The sequence below is a fragment of the Pecten maximus genome, chromosome 6, assembly GCF_902652985.1.
Source record: "Pecten maximus chromosome 6, xPecMax1.1, whole genome shotgun sequence".
NCBI classification, from domain to species: Eukaryota; Metazoa; Mollusca; class Bivalvia; order Pectinida; family Pectinidae; genus Pecten; species Pecten maximus.
In genome coordinates, this window is record NC_047020.1 from 45,292,027 (window position 1) to 45,318,733 (window position 26,707).

The 26,707-nt window shown below is 38.2% G+C and overlaps 1 protein-coding gene across 3 annotated transcripts in view; it reads left to right on the forward strand.

Moving 5' to 3' along the window:
- Nucleotides 1-26,707, forward strand: part of LOC117329882 (protocadherin beta-2-like) — an 89,482-nt gene that overhangs the window by 32,321 nt on the left and 30,454 nt on the right. Inside the window, exon 1 of one of the 3 annotated variants that reach the window (XM_033888087.1) lies at nt 10,653-10,772. The exons of 1 other annotated variant lie outside the window; for it this stretch is intronic. The gene's annotated coding sequence lies outside the window, so the exon portion shown is untranslated. Of the gene's footprint in view, nt 1-10,652; nt 10,773-10,812; nt 10,981-26,707 lie in introns of those variants that run through there. One more of the 3 variants, XM_033888089.1, reaches the window with a different exon arrangement.

The window sequence follows — 26,707 nt, forward strand, 5'->3', positions numbered from 1 at the left end:
TCTACAAGGGCATGTCTGATGGTTAAGTATAGCGAGAATATATATCATACACCCTGCATGAGCTTCTTTGTCTTATCATCAGTCCCATATATTTTAATCAAATTCCCGTGAATAATGTGATCAAGATGGATGTGTAATGGAGCGGTTCTTGCCGCCGATGGTTCAAATCAGGTGGTATAGGCTCTTTAATGGCATGTAATTGTTCTGTGGAGTCTTTTTAATCACTATTGGATTAGTCAGGTTCCATTTCTCTCTGTACTGAAGACGTTAATCTCTGCAGTTAATTTGAGTGGGAGCTCTGCCACATCTTGACTGAGTTAGGGACATGACATTTGAAACGAAGGGCACGACAAGCGATAGTCATTTCTCATTTGGTACATGTCGTTACAGTTTTTAGATAAATCACTGAAATTGTAACTGCAGCTTTCGTTTTCGGACACAGCCGTCCAATTCTCGCGAGGACTAGACTGTAATAGGACCTAGGGAATAGCACGTGCGCCGAACACCGGACATGATTGATGAGGTTACGGTTGACTCAATCGATGATTGGCCAGTGGTCCATCCATCACACCTGATTGACCACTCCACACGCCGTCCGAACTGACCATTCCGGAAACGGCCTCCATGATATGCTGTTAATTACTACCTCATCTTTGCTTTACCCATCAATAATTTTCAATTTGGGAGATTTTTTCCGGTGCATGAGCGGCCTTCATGTCCCAACGCAGACGAAACTCGTGTTTGATGTCATACTGTAATGCCTTCTCGAACTGACGAGACCGGGGCGTCCGTGACAAATGATGGCGGCCGAGAGGAACGCATCGTCTATTGTAATGATAGAATGTTATCCTATAACGCTACATCTGTGGTGTTATAATGAACTACTTCCTGACCCTGGGCACCTCGGGACACCTCGGGGCACAAGGGTCTCTTCGGGACACCTCGGCAACGACCAAGTAGATTAGTAAATCATACGTAGGTAAATAATTCATATCGTCACATTATCGGCCGTGACGATGTTCGGACATAATTCGATTTCATGATCGAAACCTGGAGGTCGTGGAGTAATTATCCGTCCCAAAACACACGGAAAATTTAGGGTTCTTAGTACGAACAACCTCGTAAATTTAAGTGCAAATAACACGTTTCTTGGTATCGTACAATACTCACTACAAAGGAAAGCGAGATGCCGAATCTATTCTTTAAAATATTAACGACACTGTAAAAGTAAGTGTCTAAAACAGCATTCCGACGACACAGGGGACAAATAACTTACTGCACCGGAAATAGTGGTTACATTCCAACATACAGACAGGAAAGAGAGGTTAAAGTTCAAACAAGAAACAGCAATTAACAATTAACAGAGAAGAAAGTAAATAAACTAAACCCGGAAATAGTTGTTATAATGTAATATACCAATATATATCGGGTAGTGTGTTCGAACTTTGAACCGGAAATAGTGGTTATAATGTGATATACCAATATATATCGGGTAGTGTGGTCGAACTATGAACCGGAAATAGTGGTTATAATGTGATATACCAATATATATCGGGTAGTGTGGTCGAACTATGAACCGGAAATAGTGGTTATAATGTGATATACCAATATATATCGGGTATTGTGGTCGAACTATGAACCGGAAATAGTGGTTATAATGTGATATACCAATATATATCGGGTAGTGTGGTCGAACTATGAACCGGAAATAGTGGTTATAATGTGATATACCAATATATATCGGGTAGTGTGGTCGAACTATGAACCGGAAATAGTTGTTATAATGTAATATACCAATATATATCAGGAAGGGTGGTCGAACTATGAACCGGAAATAGTTGTTATAATGTGATATACCAATATATATCGGGTAGTGTGGTCGAACAATGAACCGGAAATAGTGGTTATAATGTAATATACCAATATATATCGGGTAGTGTGTTCGAACTATGAACCGGAAATAGTGGTTATAATGTGATATACCAATATATATCGGGTAGTGTGGTCGAACTATGAACCGGAAATAGTTGTTATAATGTGATATACCAATATATATCGGGTAGTGTGGTCGAACTATGAACCGGAAATAGTTGTTATAATGTGATATACCAATATATATCGGGTAGTGTGGTCGAACTATGAACCGGAAATAGTTGTTATAATGTAATATACCAAGATATATATCAGGAAGGGTGGTCGAACTATGAACCGGAAATAGTTGTTATAATGTGATATACCAATATATATCGGGTAGTGTGGTCGAACTATGAACCGGAAATAGTGGTTATAATGTGATATACCAATATATTTCGGGTAGTGTGGTCGAACTATGAACCGGAAATAGTTGTTATAATGTGATATACCAATATATATCGGGTAGTGTGGTCGAACTATGAACCGGAAATAGTTGTTATAATGTAATATACCAATATATATCAGGAAGGGTGGTCGAACTATGAACCGGAAATAGTGGTTATAATGTGATATACCAATATATATCGGGTAGTGTGGTCGAACTATGAACCGAAAATAGTTGTTATAATGTAATATACCAATATATATCAGGAAGGGTGGTCGAACTATGAACCGGAAATAGTTGTTATAATGTAATATACCAATATATATCAGGAAGGGTGGTCGAACTATGAACCGGAAATAGTGGTTATAATGTGATATACCAATATATATCAGGAAGGGTGGTCGAACTATGAACCGGAAATAGTGGTTATAATGTGATATACCAATATATATCAGGAAGGGCGGTCGAACTATGAACCGGAAATAGTGGTTATAATGTGATATACCAATATATATCGGGTAGTGTGGTCGAACTATGAACCGGAAATAGTGGTTATAATGTGATATACCAATATATATCGGGTAGTGTGGTCGAACTATGAACCGGAAATAGTGGTTATAATGTGATATACCAATATATATCGGGTAGTGTGGTCGAACTATGAACCGGAAATAGTTGTTATAATGTGATATACCAATATATATCGGGTAGTGTGGTCGAACTATGAACCGGAAATAGTTGTTATAATGTAATATACCAAGATATATATCAGGAAGGGTGGTCGAACTATGAACCGGAAATAGTTGTTATAATGTGATATACCAATATATATCGGGTAGTGTGGTCGAACTATGAACCGGAAATAGTGGTTATAATGTGATATACCAATATATTTCGGGTAGTGTGGTCGAACTATGAACCGGAAATAGTTGTTATAATGTGATATACCAATATATATCGGGTAGTGTGGTCGAACTATGAACCGGAAATAGTTGTTATAATGTAATATACCAATATATATCAGGAAGGGTGGTCGAACTATGAACCGGAAATAGTGGTTATAATGTGATATACCAATATATATCGGGTAGTGTGGTCGAACTATGAACCGGAAATAGTTGTTATAATGTAATATACCAATATATATCAGGAAGGGTGGTCGAACTATGAACCGGAAATAGTTGTTATAATGTAATATACCAATATATATCAGGAAGGGTGGTCGAACTATGAACCGGAAATAGTGGTTATAATGTGATATACCAATATATATCAGGAAGGGTGGTCGAACTATGAACCGGAAATAGTGGTTATAATGTGATATACCAATATATATCAGGAAGGGCGGTCGAACTATGAACCGGAAATAGTGGTTATAATGTGATATACCAATATATATCGGGTAGTGTGGTCGAACTATGAACCGGAAATAGTGGTTATAATGTGATATACCAATATATATCGGGTAGTGTGGTCGAACTATGAACCGGAAATAGTGGTTATAATGTGATATACCAATATATATCGGGTAGTGTGGTCGAACTATGAACCGGAAATAGTTGTTATAATGTGATATACCAATATATATCGGGTAGTGTGGTCGAACTATGAACCGGAAATAGTTGTTATAATGTAATATACCAATATATATCAGGAAGGGTGGTCGAACTATGAACCGGAAATAGTGGTTATAATGTGATATACCAATATATATCGGGTAGTGTGGTCGAACTATGAACCGGAAATAGTGGTTATAATGTGATATACCAATATATATCGGGTAATGTGGTCGAACAATGAACCGGAAATAGTGGTTATAATGTAACATACCAATATATATCAGGAAGGGTGGTCGAACTATGAACCGGAAATAGTGGTTATAATGTGATATACCAATAAATATCGGGTAGTGTGGTCGAACAATGAACCGGAAATAGTTGTTATAATGTGATATACCAATATATATCAGGAAGGGTGGTCGAACTATGAACCGGAAATAGTGGTTATAATGTGATATACCAATATATATCGGGTAGTGTGGTCGAACTATGAACCGGAAATAGTTGTTATAATGTGATATACCAATATATATCAGGAAGGGTGGTCGAACTATGAACCGGAAATAGTTGTTATAATGTAATATACCAATATATATCAGGAAGGGTGGTCGAACTATGAACCGGAAATAGTGGTTATAATGTGATATACCAATATATATCGGGTAGTGTGGTCGAACAATGAACCGGAAATAGTGGTTATAATGTAACATACCAATATATATCAGGAAGGGTGGTCGAACTATGAACCGGAAATAGTGGTTATAGTGTGATATACCAATATATATCGGGTAGTGTGGTCGAACAATAAACCGGAAATAGTTGTTATAATGTGATATACCAATATATATCAGGAAGGGTGGTCGAACTATGAACCGGAAATAGTGGTTATAATGTGATATACCAATATATATCGGGTAGTGTGGTCGAACTATGAACCGGAAATAGTTGTTATAATGTGATATACCAATATATATCAGGAAGGGTGGTCGAACTATGAACCGGAAATAGTTGTTATAATGTGATATACCAATATATATCGGGAAGGGTGGTCAAACTTTGAACCGGAAATAGTGGTTATAATGTAATATACCAATATATATCTGGTAGTGTGGTCGAACTTTGAACCGGAAATAGTGACTAAACAGTACAATCCTGAAAACTACACGAAATAGTGACCAACAAATTGATGAAATAGCGGTTAATCTATAGACCAGAAACTGTTAAAATAAGCGAGAAATATGTGAAACAAGTAAACGGGAAATATGTGAAACAAATAAACGGGAAATATGTGAAACAAGTAAACGGGAAATATGTGAAACAAGTAAACGGGAAATATGTGAAACAAGTAAACGGGAAATATGTGAAACAAGTTAACGGGAAATATGTGAAACAAGTAAACGGGAAATATGTGAAACAAGTACACGGGAAATATGTGAAACAAGTAAACGGGAAATATGTGAAACAAGTAAACTGGAAATATGTGAAACAAGTAAACTGGAAATAAGTGAAACAAGTAAACGGGAAATATGTGAAACAAGTAAACGGGAAATATGTGAAACAAGTAAACTGGAAATATGTGAAACAAGTAAACGGGAAATATGTGAAACAAGTAAACTGGAAATATGTGAAACAAGTAAACTGGAAATAAGTGAAACAAGTAAACGGGAAATATGTGAAACAAGTAAACGGGAAATATGTGAAACAAGTAAACGGGAAATATGTGAAACAAGTAAACGGGAAATTATTGACCAACATTTCAATCGGAACAAGGATTTAATATAAAACTTATAATGGAAACGGTGGTCTGACATGTACAAAACCGTAAATGCTGATTTAAGATTTATTGGAATATGCTTACTTATTAAATAAAACACTGGATTTGTTTTTAATTAATAGGTATTCTTAATGCATGTAGCTTTACCGGAAGGAACAAACATCTTGTTTTTTTTTCGATTTTGACACGTTTACTGTTACTGTTTTTGCCAAAATATCTCACAGGAGTGAAGTCTTGTACATTGTCAGTCTTACTGTCGAGCATTAATGACAAAGTAACACTATTTAAATGTTTTGTTTAAGTGGTGTTCATTATCCAATGGCGATAGAACATAGACTTGCTGGCGACAGGCATTAGATGGAGGAGATGGAGGTTACCTATTCATAGCCCAAACAGCCAAACTTTTTATATAAAAATTCCTTTTGTCTTTAAGTCGTCATGTCTGTTTCCGGGTTCACTGGGGCTGGTTTTGATTTGCGTTCCGCCTGTATTATCATTATATTATAAACCCCGCGTCACAGGGAGAAAGTTTCGCGCGTGTGTAGTAACACTTCCATGTGGAACTTTGTATACCCAATTTACTGGTTCTGTTTAAATGATATCATGGTAAACTAGATCATGGTAAACCAGATCATGGTAAACCAGATCATGGTAAACAAGATCATGGTAAACCAGATCATGGTAAACTAGATCATGGTAAACTAGATCATGGTAAACTAGATCATGATAAACTACATCATGGTAAACCAGATCATGGTAAACTGGATCATGGTAAACTGGATCATGGTAAACTACATCATGGTAAAAACCAGATCATGGTAAACTAGATCATGGTAAACTAGATCATGGTAAACCAGACCATGGTAAACTAGATCACGGTAAACCAGATCATGGTAAACTAGATCATGGTAAACTGGATCATGGTAAACTAGACCATGGTAAACCTTATCATGGTAAACTAGATCATGGTAAACTACATCATGGTAAACTAGATCATGGTAAACCAGATCATGGTAAACTAGATCATGGTAAACTAGATCATGGTAACTAGATCATGGTAAACCTACATCATGGTAAAACAAATCATGGTAAACCATATCATGGTAAACTAGATCATGGTAAACTAGATCATGGTAAACCAGATCATGGTAAACCAGATCATGGTAAACAGGTCATGGTAAACTAGATCATGGTAAACCAGATCATGGTAAACTAGATCATGGTAAACTAGATCATGGTAAACAAGATCATGGTAAACTACATCATGGTAAACTAGATCATGGTAAACTAGATCATGGTAAACTACATCATGGTAAACCAGATCATGATAAACTAGATCATGGTAACCAAATCATGGTAAACCAGATCATGGTAAACTAGATCATGGTAAACTAGATCATGGTAAACTACATCATGGTAAACTAGATCATGGTAAACTAGATCATGGTAAACTGGATCATGGTAAACCAGATCATGGTAAACTACATCATGGTAAACTAGATCATGGTAAACTAGATCATGGTAAACTACATCATGGTAAACCTTATCATGGTAAACTAGATCATGATAAACCAGATCATGGATGCATGATATCATTTACGTTTTCGATAATTCGAAACTGACTCGGATGCAGGGAATTCTCAAGATTGCATGCATGTGAAAGAAATCGAATCATTTGAAATATATATGCTGCTAAACGCACCAAGGTATATATTTAAATATTTACCAAAAACACATGTTTCACATACGGAAACCGACAACCACACGACCAGGCAGGGAAACCTATGTACAGGGATGAGGCCATAAGCCAGACGAGGCAAGAGCAGAAGCCGGAACCAACAGACTCGTGAAGTTCCGGACATTCACGGTTCAGTGCTCTCTAAAAGTCACGTGTTCAATCTAGAATTCATTTGTTCCAGAATTTCAAACACAGCCATGTGTTTTAAACAATGTATGTATGTTGTCTTCCAATTATATTGTTAAATTTGAAATGAAACAGCAGTGTATGATTGTCTCTCGCGTGGCCTCCCCCTCCCCCGGGGTTATTTTATCGGAACGACCCCTAGGAGAGGATCCGTAACGGATGGGTACAGTGACGGGCACGTGCCCTAGCAGACAACGTGATACTCGGCGTTTTATTAATAATATCATAAAAGAACAAGGATTTATTTGTATATCCGTATGAATATATGAAAGAATTAAATTGTGTATATTTTTATGAGGCGTTTGCCAAACGAATGCTTCCTCTGTAATGAAATTTGTTTCAAGTACAAATACATTATGGGGAGAAAATTCAAAGCAGCTTCCGGGATTAAATTTGATGATATACGTGAAATAAGATTGTAGCTCTCTCAAACAGCGACAAAACCCATCAGACAAAGAATTTGTCTAGGCGGCCATGTCAGGCCAAGCGAGAAAGCTTCTAGACATCCCCCTTCCCGGGTCAAAACCGATTCATATGATCACTTGGCGTAACGTCGTGTTGGCAATGAACATCTCCCCCGGGGTCCCTAATCCTCGGGTCGGGCGTGACAGAAACCCGTCTCCCTGGGTGTCTAATCCTCGTGTAAAGGTATACATACCGCGCCCCAGGTGCTCAAATAATGTATAGATTTACTTTACAGACGCAAAATTGAAACTCCACAACGGATTTTCATTCTCATATTGAAGTATGTACATATTACTGTATATACGATATAATAAGCCTGGCTAATCTCGTTTACTGACATCTCAAAGACCCCGCACGTAAGGTAACACTGCCACGTACAGAGATGGCAAGGTCACGTGGTCCGTTTCTGATTTTTTTTTTTTTTATTTATTTATTTTTTTATCTTTTTTTTTGTGTACACATTAAACTCTATTTACTATGAATATAGAAATTGCTAATTAAAAGATAACTTGTATAAATAAATAATCATACGGTTATAATTGCATTTACCAAAAACACCACTCATGTACATACTTCTTTATTTTTATGGATGTCAATATGAGGCGCTTAATTTGTGTGTCATTTTCATGGTGTTTAAACTTGATAAACAGAAAATTTATCAATTTTAAAACCAACTTTTCGGTACCTTTTCAATCAATGATCAGCTAAATGCTTCAAAATAAACAGCACTAGAACATATTTGTTTTCTCTAGAACAGACAGGATGGTCAGAGAACATATTTGTTTTCTCGAGAACAGACAGAACGATCAGAGAACATATTTGTTTTCTCGAGAACAGACAGGATGGTCAGGCAATTGAGCTGAAATAAAAGTGGAAAAAACAACATGTTTGCGAGTCTCACCAAAAACACAGATCGTTTTCATTGGCTTGCGTTCATAATCACACTTTACAGAAATCAGTTATCAATTTTTGTGACAAAATGGTCGCCTGGTTTTGACGTTGCGCTGATCAGTCGCCAAGAGAGCCAACCATCCTTAATCAAATGCAGGGAAAACTCTAGTCACTGCTGACAGATTTCTAAATTAAAATTCGAGACCGGATTTATTTCTCCGGATCCAATTGCAAGAACAATGTCGGGAAGTTTCCCAATTGTGTCCTGCAAAGCTAGAAAGATGAGTCAGAATGTAATCATGGCGATGAGGTCGCTTAATACATTGACAAACATAATAACCAGGGGTCATACACGGTCATGCATTACGGGTCAAAAAGGTCGCATAATAAGCTGCAAAAAAAGATATTATACTGCATGAAAAAAAAACAGAAAACGATCCGATATGACTAAGAGTGGGCAATGAGAGCTGTATGACCAGTACCGTCCATCTTTGTTTGACACGGTACCGTCCATCTTTGTTTGACACGATACCGTCCATCTTTGTTTGACACGGTACCGTCCATATTTGTTTGACAGGCTGTCGTCCATCTTTGTTTGACACGGTACCGTCCATCCTTGTTTGACACGATACCGTGGCGTCCATCTTTGTTTGACACGGTACCGTCAATCTTTGTTTGACACGATACCGTCCATCTTTGTTTGACACGGTACCGTCAATCTTTGTTTGACACGGTACCGTCCATCTTTGTTTGACACGCTGTCGTCCATCTTTGTTTGATACGGTACCGTCCATCCTTGTTTGACACGGTACCGTCCATCCTTGTTTGACGCGCTGCCGCCTATCCTTGTTTGATACGGTGCCGTCCATCCTTGTTTGATACGGTGGCAGTGGTGCTGTCCGTCTCTTTTTGCCAGAGATTAACTCGATACGGAAGCTTCTTAAGAAGAGTATCTCAGAGCAGCAGATAAGCTAAAATGGCGGCGTAAACCAAGCTTTTACGATAACGTTATGTCAACACTACATAATGCGCGTCGGTTTGTTTTAAGATTTTGTTTCAAACACGAGTCCGATAGATGTTGCCTCCGCTTTCTACATCACACACGAAATACAAGACTACACATAAAAACGGGAAGTCGATTTACCAACGCCTGAAATACTATATACTGTATGTATGTATACAGAGTTCATCAAGAAATATGTGTTTTTATTTACATTCTGATATATAACATGCCAACTTAAATTCCTCTTTGAAGTGATTCTTCTGTGTTATTTCTAGATATCAATACAATGGACCAGATTTCGCAACGCGCCATTCAGGAAAATCATTCAAAATTTAAGCCGGTTGGCCTTCCGCGCTCTAATCACGCGATCCTCCTCCTAGTTATATGTCCTCGCTGTACGCTCCACAACATTAATGAATTTCGACGATAGCGGGATCTCAGACGCACACTGCACGCCACTTAAAACCTTACATTTTAATGGCAAATGTGGTTGACCATCACTGTATGTAATTGTGTTTTTGACCAGTGGTCACTCCCTGGACAACCGAGGACCGGGAAGGAGTTTAATTTTTATATTGTGTACATTTTACTCAACATGAACTGAAAATATTCTATGACATCACAGCGAACCCTCTCAACACCTTTACTACCCAAGGTACCATCGTAACGGAGATCGGAAGTTAACTTGCTCATAGCTCTGCATTGGCCGAGTGGCCCGGGCCCCGGGGTACATTAACGCTCCTGTCAAATAGATGGACATCAATATTGATACATGTACGAGTGTAGCGCCATGAAAGCTGGATTTATACCTGTACGTACTCCGAACCTGTCTGAATATTTCATGGCACATAAGAAAGGTGAGTTCCCGAGTACGATTTAATTATTGAAATCAATTACATATGGTTTTGTTTGACAAACGAATATCTAGTCAGATGTCGACGCGCTCGAGGAATCAGTTTAAATGAGCGGTATATACATACAATATCATTAGTGTGGAAGTATTCGGAGACTAAACACCATTCTACGATTGATCTCGAGTATCACAACATTTCACAGATACAGAAGGTAATGGCTGTTTTTTTTCTATTTAATTCATCTCTTTGTTTTATCTTGAAACTTAATGAATACTTCTCTGAAATTCAATTTATTTCTTTTTCAATCCGAGAAATTCTGTAAGTCGTTAAAGTTCAAGCGTTTATTTAAAGATTTCATTTATTTTCGATTACTTTCGGCTGTTTTAATTTGATGGTTGTCGGCTAGTTGCCATCGCCGTCACACATACAAATGTAATATTGATATGCCAAGCATTGCAGGTGTTAAGACGTGTTCCTATAACTTAAGATGAGTACATGTATATATGGTGCATTTCCCCAATCCCCCTCCCCCTAAATCCCTTCCCCCTCCCCCTAAATCCATTCCCCCTCCCCCTCAATCCCCCACCCTCCCCTCTGTAGCTGGTTTGCTTGCCACGTGTATCACTTGCTGTAAATGTCAATTGGAATTATTTTTTCTGCTAAACTTTTTACTGCCCATCAAATTGTATAATTCTTGCAGATGTTTCGTCTCAAGAAACACAAACTCCATATTCTTTAGGTGTTCTTACCTCAAACATGACAACATAGCTTTATATCTAACACACAGCCTTGGCAACGTGTTTCGTGAATTGGCTGTTTAAAATTGAATTTTTGTTTAAGGTGTCCGACTATTTTTACTTGTCAACATTGAAGGAAACGTCACTTTCATTTCTACCAGACAATTTTGGAAATAACACCTGTGTTTTGTAGGATTTAATTGATTTAATTGCCACTTAAACAGTAATCCATTTCTTCATTGTCCAAATTGCTCGTCTCCAGAAAATGATTTTATTGGTTGTTGAAGAATCACGTGGTTTTGTTTAGCTACATTTAAAGATACTCTGTACCCGACACTCAGTTGTAACTGTTTTATCATGTTACATAAAAGTCAATATTTCATTAAATGTCACCTGTCTTCAAAGGCCATTGGACATACAGATTAACTGTCCTTAACGACCGCGATGTCGATTATACTAACCTGTCTATAGCGAATACCTGTAGACAAGGACATATATAATGGTCGTCTGGGATCAAGTAACCTGTCTATAGCGAATACCTGTAGGACAAGGACATATATAATGGTCGTCTGGGATCAAGTTACCTGTCTATAGCGAATACCTGTAGACAAGGACATATATAATGGTCGTATGGGATCACGTAACCTGTCTATATCGAATACCTGTAGACAAGGACATATATAATGGTCGTCTGGGGTCAAGTTACCTGTCTATAGCGAATACCTGTAGACAAGGACATATATAATGGTCGTCTGGGATCAAGTATCCTGTCTATAGCGAATACCTGTAGACAAGGACATATATAATGGTCGTCTGGGATCAAGTAACCTGTCTATAGCGAATACCTGTAGACAAGGACATATATAATGGTAGTCTGGGATCAAGTAACCTGTCTATAACGAATATCTGTAGGACAAGGACATATATAATGGTCGTCTGATATCATGTAACCTGTCTATAGCGACAGCTTGATATAACGGGAATAGGCCCATAACCGTTACCTGTATAATAAGGTATGTTTTATATAATGAGGTATGTTTTATATAATGAGGTATGTTTTATTCGTTTTTAAGTGTTCAACGTCCTTGCTACAGCCACGGTCATATGTGGTCTGTTTTATAGTGGCATACTAACCCACACACACCCTCGGGTGGCCGTTATATAAAGTATAGACTCAATCAAGCGACCACTTCCATGATCCTGTAGAGGACGGTCATAATACCTACACATGCACTTTAATCATTGAGCAAACTACGTTCAGGTAATTCTAACAATACTGGTACAATGTAAAACACACACACACATATGTATATATATATATATACATGTATGAGTGCAGTCTATTGTTTCTGGGTTTAGAATTATCTTCAAGTCTTGTTTAGTTGTCCAAAGTTAGTAATGATTTTCAATACTATTGCATTTATCTCACATCGAAACTCCGTGTTAAGTATATCAAGTATCTCGACCTAGAGGAACAATGATCACTATATACTGTCTGCGCGTGTTAGCGAGCCTTGCGTGACGGATGTAGATATTTACCTGGAAGATTACGCCCGTAACCATCAGACCAATCCTCCCAGTCTTCCTCATCAGGTATGCATCGACACACAGGCACCTTTTCACTGGAGAATGCATACTAGATGATGATGTTCCCCAAAACTAACGGAATACATTTGTATCTGTCATTCGCGGGGAATGATAGGCGATTAAAAATGAACCCAGCTGATGGGCATAGATAATAAGTATAACAGCATCCACGTGAAGTACTGATAATTATATGTACAAGTTAGTGAAAATTGATATAGATGAAAGACATTGGACTAACATCTGTATTAATTATACATAAAACGCCTGTGACAATTATACCTGCACAAGTCGTGTCTAGGTACCACGTAATATAAAGTCGGTGTAGAGATGTAGATAACAACATAGATTGTATATATCTACTTTTCCAATCATATTCACTGTCTATACCGTCACCCGTGTACTACGAAACCTGGCTACAGAGACCATCCACAATTTGGTATAGAAACCTAACTACAACATGGTCCTTATTAATGGTTTGCAGACAAACAACTTTTGTTGCTGGGTAGTTTTAAAGCTAATGTACATGAGTTGTTTGCTGAGATTTCTGCAAACGGCATACAAAGCCATTTGGTCGTTATCAACAGGTTGCTGATATCAGAAAACATTATTTTCTAAAAGATCCATAGCTAAGTATTTTTCTCTATAGACAGGTGGTATTTATAGACAGGTGGTCTTTATAGACAGGTCTGCTTTATGGGCAGATGGTCTTTATAGACAAGTGGTCGTTATAGACAGATGTTATTGGTAGATGGGTAATCTAGTGGCGTTTATGACCAGTATTAACGTAAACGTATTTACGAGGATCGGCGGAAGCAGCGATAAATTGAATTTGTAGAATTAAACATTTATTATTTATATATCAATACGATACGAATCGAGTAGCACGTGGGTAGTTAAATAGTAATGAGGTTTATATCATATATATCTTATATATATATAGGTATGATACGGCCTGGTATTTGTTACTGCAAACGTGTTTATCAATCAGTAACGGTAATGACCGACACGGTAGCTGGCTACAAACATGTACTCTGACAACAAGGACTAATGGTCAAGCCCTTCGATAGGTCATCTAATGTCCAGTTTTGGTAATGTTCTCATAATTAACTGTCCAGTTCTCAATACAAGTCGATCATTGGACATTTGTTAGAAGTGATGGAAATGGTCACTTAACTGGACAGGTATTGATTATGCTTAGAGCACCTGTCGAACTGACCAGCACGGGTAGGATATATATCTGGTCATCTACCCTCCGGCCAAGCCAGTGTTACGCCAGTAGGGACGGCGAGATTAATGGTATTGGTCAATCTGGTGAGGCGTCAAGCTTATGGTCAGTTTGCATGGAATGGTCAGTAGGGTAACAAATGGACAGTTAGGGCATATGATCGCTGTTAGTGTATGGTTAGCACGCGAAAGGATCGCTTTAGGCTTATTGATGAGTTATGACTCGAAAGGAAAGATAGAAGTGCTTCGATATACGAAGCCTCGTGATCAGAAGGTTTGGTGATATACGAAGTCACGTGATCATAAGGTTTGGTGATGAAGCATTCGTCGATTTGACAAACAAATAATCACGGATATGTATTGTGTAACATTTGTGCACCAGCCATCAACAATCAAACAAATAAACAAATAAATAAACAAACAGACAACACCGTTAACAACCGACAGCAAGCTTCACAATAACCTACTTAATAAGCAGATACAAACTGAGCATACTTTTGGCTGATATAATCGAAATTGATTTGAAATCTTCCTGATTTAAGTTCATAATTGTAAATATATCCCGATATCAACATATGATGTTTCCGTGGATACCTGTACAAGGAAAAGAAAACTTATGCATTTTGAGCAAATACGGGTTTTTTAGTTTTGTTTTCGGGGAAAATGAGAAACGGTCCGGTCTGTGTTGGCGTGGTTGTGTCCATGGGAGGGGCCGCGTTGGCCGCGTGGTTAAGGTGTTCCGACACTTGTCCTCGACCTCTGGGTTGCGATATCGAAACCCACGTGGGGCAGTGGCCAGGTACTGACCATAGGCCGGTGGTTTTTCTCCTGGTACTCCGGCTTTCCTCCACCTCCAAAACCAGGCACGCCCTTAAATGGCACTGGCTGTTTCAAAATATGACGTTAAACAAAATAATCCAAAATCAAACGTGTGCTTTGGCAAGACACTTTACCAATATTGCTCTGGATGGCGTGCGACGGGCCTCTCGTATGTTGTTCACTGAGGTAGTCACCAACTACTACACGAATACCACGCCTCAAATTTTCTATGGCGATAAACTCAGCAAATAACAAGCAAAGTTTTTTGAAATGTATTTAGAGTAGCCACGAAAACAAGTGGCACGTGACTACAAAGCATATGGTCGTCATCTGTTTCCAGTGAGTTTTAAATCAAAGGTATTCGTTTTATAATAACAAAACACTTTGTCTTTATCAACAAGTATTTGCCTTGATAGATTTCGAGAAAATTAATAGTTGGAAGTGTATTTATAAAGTGTCAAGTACTTATTAGGTATTGACTCTTTGATCGATGATTATCAGATCTACGTCACCAACAAGCTTTGATGTCAAATCTCGTTTATAAAAAGAATAACCAAGTAATTGAGTCGGAGCAGAGAGGGAAAAATAGAGCTCCGTGTGTTATTGTTAGTTTCTTTCTTGTCGCACAAAGTCCTCTACCTGGAGGTGTTCCGAGTCATACCGAACATGTACAGATGTATACGTCATACCGAACATGTACAGATGTATACGTCATACCGAACATGTACAGATGTATACGTCATACCGAACATGTACAGATGTATACGTCATACCGAACATGTACAGATGTATACGTCATATCGAACATGTACAGATGTATACGTCATACCGAACATGTACAGATTTATACTTGTATGTTGAGACAAGATTATAACTTTCCGGTTTTGTTTGTTTTTTTGTTTGTTTTTTTTTGTTTTTTTTTTAATGTATGCATTTTCGACACAACGTACTCTTTTGGAACTCCCGAGATTTTAAGAAAAAACATCCAGCCTCGTTCCGGGAGGAATTGGCCCGGAGATCATTGCGTATATAAGTGTGTTATAGTTTATGGTGTTTGGCCAGGTTTCCACGGCCAGTTCTCCACCAAGCTAACCAGTGAATGGACCCGGTCTAGATCGATCGACAGTAAACAGCACTTTGCATGCAGTCAATTGGTGGTTTTTCTCGTATTTCTGTCTTTAACTGAGACGATAATGTGGATGTTATGTTTCGTAACATAGACTCGTACATTAATTACCATTGAAACTGGGAAAAGAGCTTCGTGTTTATAACCTGTATATGTACTTCGACATTCAGTGGCGTGAACAACGTCTCTCTCTATCCCGCCATCAAATCACCAGTAGGGGGCGCACTCGACAGGAAGTCGCTAAAATGTTAATCACAGCTTCGTACTTCTAGCACATGCCTATTGCCTTTAAATAAAATAAAGCTTAAATACTCTGAGATAAGCGCAAGGTTACGCTATTATCATGAAATATCGGACCAGAGGTATTCATCCTCCTTTCATTTTGCACTAGACACGCGCCCATGCCCGTCCGAGATAGCACGAGACTTTGTAAATCTCGCGGTATCTGTCTGTCATCAATGACGCCGTTCAAATCTCACCCTCGCAAATTGAGACTAAAAAGCGTGGACAGCGATAAAGAACCATTTATCCACGTAAAAGGCTGATTGTGATGGTCTATAAAAGAAATCGGCCATTTATCTGCCGTCTTAACTAGGTGGCACGAGCGTGTGTTGTTAGGGGCGACGTGAGATGTGCAAATCACACGGGGCGGACATCACACTGGCGCACACCCCTTTCATTTAGGCACGTGAATTTACGCGACAGACAATGAAGATGAAAAACTCCTTAATTAGTGGTCGCCTTGACCTCTAAATCGCATCCGAATTTCAAACCATGATTACATTTTACAGTTTTTCTTCTTCAATTTAATTATTCAGATTTTGGAGTTGTAATCACAAGGCATTCGATTCAAAGACATTTTAAAATGCGTCTCATGGCTGGCAGTGAGCTTAATAACAGCAGTATAATCTCGTGTAGTTGAGTAACACAGACAAAAATGATGGAGTTCTTGAAGTCCAAAGTTGTTTGGTGGAAAAGCCATATCGACAGTCATCACGCTAGCTGCACCATAAAGGTAGACAATCGCGATAAAAATGGAATAAACTCCGGAGTTAAATGTGATATTTCAGATTTCCTCGTCTCAGCCACACCAAGGTGTCGAGTGAAGTTTTCAATATCACGCGTTCTAAAACAGAACCCATAATTAAATTGGATCGAAGAAGAACGATCGTTTATTAATCAAGGAAACAAAATCTACAAGGAACTTCCTCTTCCGGTTCCATAACCCATGCGGTTTAAACCAACACGTGATCTTTTGACAATAACAAGGCCGTCGTCCGTCGTATTTTTTTTTTTTTTTATTTATTTTTTTTTTTGGGGGGGGGGGGGGGGGGGTGTGATCACAGATAGAACATAGAGTTAACGTCATTTGAACTCGGCTGATTGGCTAATTTATGTGTCTTTTAAAAATGAGAATCTTTTTAAGAATTAAAGAGTACAATGTACATACGGTTCGTCATGGTCTCTCTGTAGTTAAATATATATAACTTGGCTCTGCTCAAACCCTACATATTGAAAAAAACAAAATCTTGTATAATATATATCTTCTATACAGATAAGGTAAGCGCAAACGAGGGAAACCTACAATGGCTTCCAAACTGTCACATTGATAAGACTGTCTTTGTTTTAAATTATTTCCAATTTGTGAAATTATGATATCTTTTTTCAATTATTGAATAAATTTATTTATTGCTTCAAATAATAAACACGAACGGTCCATTTTCACTGAAATAATTATACATACACTTAAAGTTAATTTTACCAGTCTCGTACACCAACAAATTTTACCTCCGGTATCATACCATGTATCATAAACAACTTCCCAGTAAACAATGGCTATCTGCCTGAATCGCCAGCGACAGACAATAGTGATTTTTGCCTTTGTTGGTACTCTCTATAGCTTTGGTCAACTTGCCACACCAATAACGAAATATTTTTCGGACCCACAGACTCGGAGTGACAAGTAGTAAACGACGAAGTACAAATGTATATGCAAATATTTGTACATTTACAAAGAATAACAACCCATTTATTTCGTATTTACTCTTATATTTTAAATAATGTTTTTTTTAAATATGTTTTTAATGCAAATAACGTAAACAATTATATAGCGCCCGTTTTGAGTACCTACCTGACGATCTACATAGTGTATAAGAGGGGCCAAAACCCAACTCCGCCTATACGAATACTCCGGTTATTTGCATATTTTGTCATGGAAAAGGGGCTATGCAAATAAGCGGGTTGCTCTGTACCCCCAAAACAGGAATCACTCTACACCGGACTGTGTCACTTGGAACTGCCTCGTTTTCAAAACTCACAGCGATGTAAATTTGACAGAGCTTTTCCCCATATTCCTGAAAAAGGTGAAATAGTCCAGCTGGATATTTGAATCGATATTAGCATAGAAACATAACCGGATCTTAGCATAGAAACATAACCGGATCTTAGCATAGAAACATAACTGGATCTTAGCATAGAAACATAACCGGATCTTAGCATAGAAACATAACCGGATCTTAGCATAGAAACATAACTGGATCATAGCATAGAAACATAACCGGATCTTAGCATAGAACATAATTGGATCTTAGCATAGAACATAATTGGAAGTGCAAAAACAAGTACATTAAATGGGGGAAAAGTTATTGTGATGTCGCTTTAAAGATATATTTACAATCAAATTATTCACCGCTTGTGTGTCGGAAAATAATATCTTTAATAATATGTCACCGGAAATGATTAATTTTACAATCAGGAAAATGGCGGGAAAGGTGCGCTATATATGACCCTCATAAATTCCGGAAATGTCCGTTACTTGTCGGAATCGGTCGAAGTTTAGGATGGTATATGAACATTGACGTTAGGAAACACAATACAGCTCCATCATACATCACAGAAAAATACGTTCGGCGTCCAGTGAACATCCCCAGATATTCGCGAAAACCCATGAGATGTCTAACGCTTGAAAAAGAAAAATGGACTCTGTCGCGGGACGATGATGAATGTGGTCGTAGTGGTTAGAATTATTCAATATAGATAGGAGAGAAGAATGTTCTGTGTACGATCTCGGTATTATATGTGTGGTTTGGTGGTATTATATGAACGACATACCTACGGAATGATGTAATATGGAATACTTCACAGTAACTATAGACGGGCAAACGAGCGGGCACAACCAATTGTTATGTGAGATAGAGTGATAGATTTGAAGACGATCTCAATTTATTTGAGAATGGCGGAGAACAGTCCAGCTCAGGACCTGATCCTTTAATAACCCGCCTGATTGATGGATTACCGTTCGTTCCTCTGAAGAGACAGTGCTGCCATCTGTCGGTGGTACAGGAGCTCTGTACGTATGTGTATATATAGCAATCGGTGATGAATGTAGTGATGCGGTCGACAAATCACCCAACCGAATCCATCTGTCACACTTCCGTTGTAGCTTACTGCTAATGGGGGAACTATTACACTCTATCAGAACGACGGTTAGGAGTGAACACTACCTCGTACTCAACCGGTTAGGAGTGAACATTACCTCGTACACAACCGGTTAGGAGTGAACACTACCTCTTACTCAACCGGTTAGGAGTGAAAACTACCTCGTCCCCAACCGGCTAGTAGTAAAAACTACCTCGTCCCCAACCGGTTAGGAGTGAACACTACCTCGTACACAACCGGTTAGGAGTGAACACTACCTCTTACTCAACCGGCTAGGAGTGAACACTACCTCATATCCAGAGTTATATCAGTTTTGCCGATAAGGAGACAAAGTTATCTCGTACCAGACCGGTTGGTAGTGAACACAGTCTTATCTCGTACCAGACCGGTTGGTAGTGAACACAGTCTTATCTCGTACCAAACCTGCTAGAGCTTACACGTTCTCGTGTAAGTACTGGCTGGGACTCGGCGATACCTCGTACTCAATTGCGTACGATTACAATTACCATTCCTTGTATTTTTTTCTGGAACCCTCCTTGTCGATCATGTATCGATCTCCAGCAGATATTACGGTGTGTATGTGACCGTAGACTGTTTACCTAGCGAGACGTTTGACTTATAGCTTATAGCAATTATCTTATCATCACTCCAAGGGGCCTTCTTCTAGAAACAACCAAACACGCCTGATGACGGCGCACAGTGTTTGGAGGGTAACCTCGTTATAATGACAGTTTGCCTAAATGAATTGGCGTTGTATCAAGGTTTTATAGTATACAGGTGTCGTAATTTCGAGGTTAAATTATGTTTCGTTGCCTTTTCCTTCTATGTGAAAGTTTAGTTGTCATCTCTGATAAATCTATGGCACAGGCGTCCAATATATTAAAACTACGGCACGACGCCTTCTGCAACAGACGCACTCAATACAAAAGTTATGACATATGCGTCCTCTACGTTAAAGTTATGACATATGCGTCCTCTACGTAAAAGTTATGACTTATGCGTCCTCTACATAAAAGTTATGACATATATGCGTCCTCTATATTAAAGCTATGACATATGCGTCCTCTACGTAAAAGTTATGACATACGCGTCCTCTACGTAAAAGTTGACATATGCGTCCACTACATCAAAGTTATGACATATGCATCCTCTACGTAAAAGTTATGACATATGCGTCCTCTACATAAAAGTTATGACATATGCGTCCTCTACATACAAGTTATGACATATGCGTCCTCTACGTAAAAGTTATGACATATGCGTCCTCTACATAAAAGTTATGACAAATGCGTCCTCTACATAAAAGTTGTGACATATGCGTCCTCTACGTGAAAGTTATGACATATGCGTCCTCTACATAAAAGTTATGACATATGCGTCCTTTACGTAAAAGTTATGACATATGCGTCCTCTACATAAAAGTTATGACATATGCGTCCTCTACATAAAAGTTATGACATATGCGTCCTCTACATAAAAGTTATGACATATGCGTCCTCTACGTAAAAGTTATGACATATGCGTCCTCTACATAAAAGTTGTGACATATGCGTCCTCTACATAAAAGTGATGACATATGCGTCCTCTACATAAAAGTTGTGACATATGCGTCCTCTACATAAAAGTTATGACATATGCGTCCTCTACATAAAAGTTATGACATATGCGTCCTCTACATAAAAGTTATGACATATGCGTCCTCTACGTAAAAGTTGTGACATATGCGTCCTCTACGTAAAAGTTATGACATATGCGTCCTCTACGTAAAAGTTGTGACATATGCGTCCTCTATGTAAAAGTTATGACATATGCGTCCTCTACGTAAAAGTTATGACATATGCGTCCTTTACGTTAAAGCTATGACATATATGCGTCCTTTACGTTAAAGCTATGACATATGCGTCCTCTACGTAAAAGTTATGACATATGCGTCCTTTACGTTAAAGCTATGACATATGCGTCCTCTACGTTAAAGTTATGACATATGCGTCCTCTACGTAAAAGTTATGACTTATGCGTCCTCTACATAAAAGTTATGACATATATGCGTCCTCTATATTAAAGCTATGACATATGCGTCCTCTACGTAAAAGTTATGACATACGCGTCCTCTACGTAAAAGTTGACATATGCGTCCACTACATCAAAGTTGTGACATATGCATCCTCTACGTAAAAGTTATGACATATGCATCCTCTACGTACAAGTTATGACATATGCGTCCTTTACGTAAAAGTTATGACATATGCGTCCTCTACATAAAAGTTATGACATATGCGTCCTCTACATAAAAGTTATGACATATGCGTCCTCTACATACAAGTTATGACATATGCGTCCTCTACGTAAAAGTTATGACATATGCGTCCTCTACATAAAAGTTGTGACATATGCGTCCTCTACATAAAAGTTATGACATATGCGTCCTCTATGTAAAAGTTATGACAAATGCGTCCTGTACATAAAAGTTGTGACATATGCGTCCTCTACATAAAAGTTATGACATATGCGTCCTCTACGTAAAAGTTGTGACATATGCGTCCTCTACGTAAAAGTTATGACATATGCGTCCTCTACGTAAAAGTTGTGACATATGCGTCCTCTATGTAAAAGTTATGACATATGCGTCCTCTACGTAAAAGTTATGACATATGCGTCTTCTACGTAAAAGTTATGACATATGCGTCCTCTACGTTAAAGTTGTGACATATGCGTCCTCTATGTAAAAGTTAGGACATATGCGTCCTTTACGTTAAAGCTATGACATATGCGTCCTCTACGTAAAAGTTGTGACATATGCGTCCTCTGCATAAAAGTTATGACATATGCGTCCTTTACGTTAAAGCTATGACATATGCGTCCTCTACGTAAAAGTTATGACATATGCGTCCTTTACGTTAAAGCTATGACATATGCGTCCTCTACGTTAAAGTTATGACATATGCGTCCTCTACGTAAAAGTTATGACTTATGCGTCCTCTACATAAAAGTTATGACATATATGCGTTCTCTATATTAAAGCTATGACATACGCGTCCTCTACGTAAAAGTTGACATATGCGTCCACTACATCAAAGTTGTGACATATGCATCCTCTACGTAAAAGTTATGACATATGCATCCTCTACGTACAAGTTATGACATATGCGTCCTTTACGTAAAAGTTATGACATATGCGTCCTCTACATAAAAGTTATGACATATGCGTCCTCTACATAAAAGTTATGACATATGCGTCCTCTACATACAAGTTATGACATATGCGTCCTCTACGTAAAAGTTATGACATATGCGTCCTCTACATAAAAGTTGTGACATATGCGTCCTCTACATAAAAGTTATGACATATGCGTCCTCTACATAAAAGTTATGACAAATGCGTCCTCTACATAAAAGTTGTGACATATGCGTCCTCTACATAAAAGTTATGACATATGCGTCCTCTACATAAAAGTTATGACATATGCGTCCTCTACATAAAAGTTATGACATATGCGTCCTCTACATAAAAGTTATGACATATGCGTCCTTTACGTTAAAGCTATGACATATGCGTCCTCTACGTAAAAGTAATGACATATGCGTCCTCTACGTTAAAGCTATGACATATGCGTCCTTTACGTGAAAGTTGTGACTTGTTTAGACTATGACATATGCGTCCTCTATGTAAAAGTTATGATACATGCGCCCTCTATGTAAAAGTTATGATACATGCGCCCTCTATGTAAAAGTTATGATACATGCGCCCTCTATGGCAATGTTATAGTACAGACATCCCTATATTAACGTGATGGCGCCCTCTATATTATAACAGTAAACGTTTCAGACATCACTTACTGAGTACAATAGCCCCGGTTGTGATGTCTGTCTGTAGACGGTAATCGGATGGAGGGGTCTTACATCAAGTTGTGCCAAATCCCAAATAATTACCGGACCCGATCGTGATTTTATGGCCCCATTCAAATCAAGTGTTTACAAATGATGCTGCATGTTATACAAACTCCGATCGTTACCTTTCTTATTATCATTTTATGACGAATGGGTCGCTGGATACTTTAATAAATGTGTTTTTTCCCCTAACTAGTACTCTAGCTTCAGTATATGAAACCTTCTATTCAAACATTAATGAGTGTTTTTGGTTAAAGTTCAGGACGAACCCCAATCGCTCAAACAAGGATGGATTTCTTTGTTGAACTAAGCTGGGTTAGTGTGCGTATCCATTATAAAAACTTGAACCACAAATATTTGAAGATAATATTTTCAAATGGGTATTGAAGAGGCTTACCGCTGTGCCTCGATCTGAATCTAATCTCTCTCTAAGATACGCTTGTCATTCAGTGGCTGCTATTGACTTCTACAATTTACAAGGTACTGCCTTCTGTAACTTTCAACATTGTAAGAATTTATGAATATTTTTAATTATTTTGTCCATCTCACAATCCGTCCCTCGGGTGCCGTGTCACATGACAATAAATACACCTAGGTGGCGCTCTCGGATGTCCTATCGCCCACGAGTACACCTCACAAAACATTGTCACTTTTCATGATTTATATGTATCTTTTTAACTATTCTACAGCGTTGTAACTCAGCATGTAGTCGGCTCGGGTAGCTTAGACATCTAGAGTTTCACGACAACTCATCTCTCCGGTTACCCGTGTATTCTGTACGCCTAGTAAGCCCGAGTCATGTGTAAAATATATACAATACAACATTAATAGGCTATAAGTCTACCCCGGACAACACAAGCCAATGTTGATATATATTAACTCGCGTTATAATTGCAAATATATTCAAATCTTGTGGGTTTTATGACTTTATGATGAGAATCAAGCTTCGCCCATTTACCCTTCACTGTCAGTCCGATAGTGAATGCGTCATAAACTGTCCTGCGTGTTCAAAACTGTCAGAATTCACAATACACGATATTATTCAGATCCGAAACATATTTGCACCATAAAGGGTTGTGATGGATGAGTTTCCGATAACATAAGAGGACTTTCAGCATTAACGCCAAATCCAGTTTCATATATAACCGAAGGAAATGTTTAGATAATGCAATTTACTCCCCATATTTATGATTTTACTACTAAAAGTCAATTATTCAATGGAAGAGTGGTTTCCATTCCGTGAAATCTTAAATTGAATTTCTCACACTTTCTAATGCGAGACAGACATCAATGAACTACTATCTGTTGACTTCTAGACCTTGATGAAAATCATTATTTTTAATTTTGAAACCTTCAGACAAGATAATTGTTTGAAGTGTGATGATATGGAGCGCGTGCTACCCGATACGATAATTATTGTCATGTTTACATTATGACGATGAAAGGGAAATCTGAAACACTTAATCAATTGCAATTTGTGTCCATCTATCGTGCATTCATACATAAACAAACATTAATTATTGATGATTCTGAAATGTCCTGAAAAGACATGATGTCATATGGTGCAAATGAAAATTAATGTGTATACATATATTGCAATCTCGATATACATTTTATCGACGGAGCGAAATGTTTTCACGCGCTCAAATCTGCGAGATTAAATTTTATCATTTTTTCGATGGAAATATTAATAACCAAATCGATACATTGTATAGGCAAAAGAAGTTTATGACAGTAGCAAACAGTGGTACGTAATGACCGGATGTGCAAATACGCAGGCGTCGAAAGTAACAGGAAGTAAGCCATGTCTTTGTTGTAGTAACTAAATTGAATCATCTGTGTATATTATTTTAGCGAAGTCTGTTGTCGTGTGTGGGTTAATACAGAGGGAATTCCAGTTTAGGAGGCGATAAAGATACATTTCTCTGAATCTAACATAATAAATGTTTTTTTTTATCGTAGCAGTATTGATTCCAGATATCTGCACGTATGAAAACTTCGGCAAACTCGTAGGCAATTTATTGGTGTCCAATATTGTATGATTGCGTTATAAGGTGATGTCAATGCAGTGACTAACATGTTATAAAGCCCCCCCCCCCCCCCCCCCCCCCCCCAAAGACACAGGAACCCAGACATAGCGACATGTAGAGTAATTACAGACGAACAATTTTTTATTTGTCTTGCGATGGAATACAAAATTGCTTGCCTTGCTACTCAAAACGAATTCTACGACAAAAAAGTATTCCTTTTTTTAAACAACATTACATATTATTATTATGATATAGTGTTCTAGCTCGCAAATTCGTTAGAAATTGTTTTAATGCTCATAAGTACACCAATGACGTTTAGTTCTCAATGTTAAGCTTGAATTTAGTTAAAATATATTTAGCTGATGACGTCATGTGAAATATGAATCTCTTTGAAGAAATATAAGAAATATATACAATACAGGTGTAAAATATCGTTTAAGCTAATACACCTGTACATCTGAAATCGTTTTGCACGGAAGGACCTCGTCCTGGTGCCATTTCGAAACAACCTCATAATCACTCATCAACACAAATTGTTTAATGCATTTAAAACAAGTACCAAGAAATGTTTGATTCGCGTTAGGACGACCAGTATGAGAAAAGGTGGAAGCTTAAGGTGTGATTAGAACAGGGGGTATCACGGAGCATCACCGCACGAGATGGAATCGACACAAGGATGAGGGGCCCTGCGGGGAATGGGCATGATGATAGTAACTACAGCTTATTTTACACGTGCTTTACATGACTTGGGGAATGGCAAATATCGCGCGGTAAATGTCAGTACTATGTACCCACAGGACGGACAGTAGATAGATCTAGACTATTATCGTGTCGATTAGAGGGAAAGGGAAAGGGCGATCTGTTAGCTGATGAAGGGGTGTGAATTTACATGTACTGTGAACACTTCCTGGCAACACGTGCACATACAAAGTACGCGAACTGCCACTACAATCGATATATTCTCCAGCCAGATAAAAATCTGTGTGTAAAATTCATGAGAATTCGTATCATTTTAATATCAAATCGAGTGTGAAGGCCTAGAGCCCCTTAGCTATTATTAATATGTTGATTGAAATTACTGCTGATCTC